This window comes from Coregonus clupeaformis, unplaced genomic scaffold (assembly GCF_020615455.1).
Source record: "Coregonus clupeaformis isolate EN_2021a unplaced genomic scaffold, ASM2061545v1 scaf0775, whole genome shotgun sequence".
Taxonomy (NCBI): Eukaryota; Metazoa; Chordata; class Actinopteri; order Salmoniformes; family Salmonidae; genus Coregonus; species Coregonus clupeaformis.
This window is the reverse complement of record NW_025534230.1, coordinates 41,051-45,155: the sequence shown is the minus strand read 5'-3', so window position 1 is coordinate 45,155 and position 4,105 is coordinate 41,051.

The window sequence follows — 4,105 nt, the reverse complement described above, 5'->3', positions numbered from 1 at the left end:
CATGGTTGGTAAACATTAGCAAATAGCATGACATGCCAATGAACACCGGAACATGCCTTGTCTCTCATGAAGTGCTCTTCTGAGATTCCACAGCACATTAATGCGGCTGAATATTATTCCAAACTAAAAGTTCAGCTCCAAACCTCCTAATCAAGTGCTGTGTTGCGTTCAGCTGATTCATTATTTTCAATTTGCATATCTTGTCACGTTGCACAGAGGGTTGTATTGTAGGGGGTGGAGTAAATGACAGTACAATGGTGTAAAATGTCTGAGACCTTACGGTTTCTTGTGCCTCAATCCTCTCTTTGTCACACATAATGTTTTATGATGGAATGTAATGACTGTGATTCAGAGACCAAAATTATAATTTATGAGCATTCAAGAGAGACAAAGTGATTGCATGGCAAGTGACACCCGGGTAAAATGTACAGTTAACCCTTGGACCTAAAAATATCTTGCAAAATATCTTTCACAATCTAAGCATTGAATCAGACGGTATATTATGATTTCTTAAACACTTGGCTACTAGACATTTTTCTCATTGCACGTTGACACATGGTGATATTAGTGCTGCTATGCTTTTTAGGCGGGGGGACATTCTCTGTGACTGTCTGTGCAAAACATTGATGCAAAACATTGACCCATAACACAGGGTACAGAACAGCATCATCATAGTTGGCCCTCCTGGATAGTGTAATCTGTGATGCACTTCCTACCCTATTTGGCAATTAAGGGAGAGAGAGAGAGAGAGAGAGAGAGAGACAGAGGTGTGCTTGGGACAACAGATTGACTACAGGGGCCGATCTGTACCACCAGACTGTCTCTCTCTCTGTAAAGCTTCCCTTCCACCGTCAAACCAAATCAACTGGGTACAAACTGGGCTCCAATCCCAAAGGTCTAACCCTTCATAGCTACTGTCATTTCGGCATTGATTGTCCAGTGAAATACACAACGACATGACTCATGAAAAACAGAAATGACTTCTAAGAAGACAGATGCTTCCCAACTAACACTAACATTTGAGGATATGCACCAGAGACAAACAATCTCTCCTCAGAACACCCCAGTACAGTAAGAAGTTTCTTAATGTCACGCCCTGACCTTGAGAGCCCTGTTTTCTCTAGTTGGTTTGGTCAGGGTGTGAATTCTAGAGTTTGTATTTCTATGTTGGCTGGGTGTGGTTCTCAATCAGAGGCAGCAGTCAATCGTTGTCTCTGATTGGGGATCATACTTAGGCAGCCATTTTGCCTACCTTAGTTGTGGGATCTTGTTTCTGTTTTGGCTTGTGTTTGTTTAGCCTGTTGAACTTCACGTTCATTTGTATTTTGTTGTTTTGATCGGTATTCAGTTAATAAAGGAATATGTACGCATACCACACTGCACCTTGGTCTGATCCGTCTATCAACGATCGTGACAGAAGATCCCACCACCAACGGACCAAGCAGTGTGGCCAGGAAGAGCAGACATCCTGGACATGGGAGGATATTTTGGACGGTAAGGGATCCTGGACTTGGGAAGAGATCCAGGCAGGAATGGATCGCCGTCCATGGGAGCAGACAGAGGCAGCGAGGGAGGATAAACGGCGACTCCGAAGTTCACGACGACGAATGAAGCCCGAGAGGCAGTCACAATAAAACATTTTGGGGGGGCACACGGGGTGGTTGGTGAAGCAGCAGGAGGCCCTGAAAGGGCTGACTGTGGAGGAGGAGGAGGCCGCTATGATAGAGGCCCTCCAAGACCTGCAGCTCAGCAGTCTGAGAGAGGAGGCCACCACCTTACGGGGGCTGTTAGCGAAGAGGGAGCAGGAGATCTCCCTTCAGAGGGAGGCGCTGTAGGAGGCCCACAGGGAGAAGGAGTCAGTGGATGCACTGAGAGAGGAGCTGGCCAGGCAACAGGAGGAGCTGAGAGAGGAGTTAACCCTCCAGCAGCAGAGAGTGCAGTCCTTAGAGCAGAGGCTGGCGGAGCTAGGTTTCAGAGTAGAGCACTGGCGTTAAAGAGCATGGGACCGTTCAGGCACCCTGTTATGCTGTGATATGCACTGTGTCTCCAGTGCGCATTCACAGCCCGGTGCGCTTGGTGCCCGCGCCCCGCACTTGCGGGCTAAAGTGAGCGTCCAGCCAGGACGGGTTGTGCCTGCTCCTCGCACCAGACCAGCGGTGAGTGTCTCCAGTCCGGTATGGCCCGTGCCTGCTCCTCGCACCAGACCAGTGGTGCGTGTCTCCAATCCGGGTACGGCCCGTGCCTGCTCCTCGCACCAGACCAGTGGTGCGTGTATCCAGTCCGGTACGGCCCGTTCCTGCTCCTCGCACCAAACCAGTGGTGCGTGTCTCCAGCCCGGTACGGCCCGTGCCTGCTCCTCGCACCAGACCAGTGGTGTGTGTCCCTAGTCCGGTACGGCCCGTTCCAGCGCCACACACCCGACCTCCAGCGAGGGTCCTCTGCTCCACCCCAGTGCCAGAGCAGTCCGCTCCACCGGTGCCTAGTCCAGCTCCGGTCAGCTGGTCCAGTCCGGGTCCAGAGTAGTCCGCTCCACCGGTCCCTAGTCCAGCTCCGGTCAGTGGTGGTTCTACTCCTGTGCCAGAGCAGTCCGTTTCCCCAGTGCCCAGTTCAGCTCCGGTTAGCTGCTCCACTCCTGTGCTGGAGCAGTCCACTCCACCGGTGTTTAGTCCAGCTCCGGTTAGCTGCTCTTCCCCCATGCCGAAGCCATCCGCCCCACCGGGGTCCGAGCCAGAACCAGACGTCAACCCCTCTCCAGGGTCGGGGTCTCCCACACCAGTGTCCAGACAGGGCTTGGTGCATCGTGGGAGGACTGAGAGGGGAAGCATTGCGCCGGGGTCCAGACCGGACCGGGTGTGCAACGGGGAGGCAGAAAGGGAGAAGAGGTTAATACCTACGTTGCGCCCGAAGCCGGAGCCACCACCAAGGCTGGATGCCCACCCGGACCCTCCCCTAATGAGTCAGGTTGGTGCGGCCGGAGTACGCACCTTTGGGGGGGGTACTGTCACGCCCTGACCTTGAGAGCCCTGTTTTCTCTAGTTTGTTTGGTCAGGGTGTGAATTCTAGAGTTTGTATTTCTATGTTGGCCGGGTGTGGTTCCCAATCAGAGGCAGCTGTCGATCATTGTCTCTGATTGGGGATCATACTTAGGCAGCCATTTTGCCTACCTTAGTTGTGGGATTCTGTTTTGGCTTGTGTTTGTTTAGCCTGTTGAACTTTTGTTGTTTTGATCGGTATTCAGTTAATACAGGAATATCTACGCATACCACGCTGCACCTTGGTCTGATCCGTCTATCAACGATCATGACACTTAAGGAGGTTCACAACCAGGGCATGTAACATAGAAATGAAGCATAGCAGCATGAGGCATCATGTTGCACAGTAAATAACCCATGTAATAGATGAGATGGCTAAAAAACACTCAAAAAGGAAGGGAGGGGTGGGGGGACCAAGGACAGGGGTCTCTCTACAGGCTACTATAAGAATCATTAGACTTCTTAAGATGACCCATAACTGCTTTAATAAACAGACCTCGAAAACAGACTTCTGACAACACTTTATTTTACGGTACTATTTCCAGTGGTATTTACCTAGTATATACTAGGAAACTAGGTGGTAACCATGGGTACTTTATGGTACCCATGGTTACCATTTTACACAATTAATAATTACCTGCTACAGTACACATTATCATGTCCAGTGGTTCTTCTGAATCAACATAATCACCTCTACATCATTTACACACGTGAAACTAAACATCAGCATTGAGTCTGGTGTAATTGGTATATTTTTAAAGGTTAACATCACATCCAAACCCTGCCAGATTAATGTACACACCTGGAGACAGAGAAGACAGAGAGCCGTTACATCCAGTTGTCAATACAGCGCAGGTATTTAAGGCATCCTCAGACCTCTGTGCTCTCTCAGGGGAGGCCACGGTTCAATATCCACCTCATCTATTTTTATTTCAAGCCCTGCCACAAAACCTGAAAAAATTTAATCTGCTTGATGCAATAATGATTTTAATTTCCTTAATACCTCCCACAAGAGGGTACCTCCCAGGACCATGGGCGAACACTGACATGTACCAGTTTTTACACACTGCTAA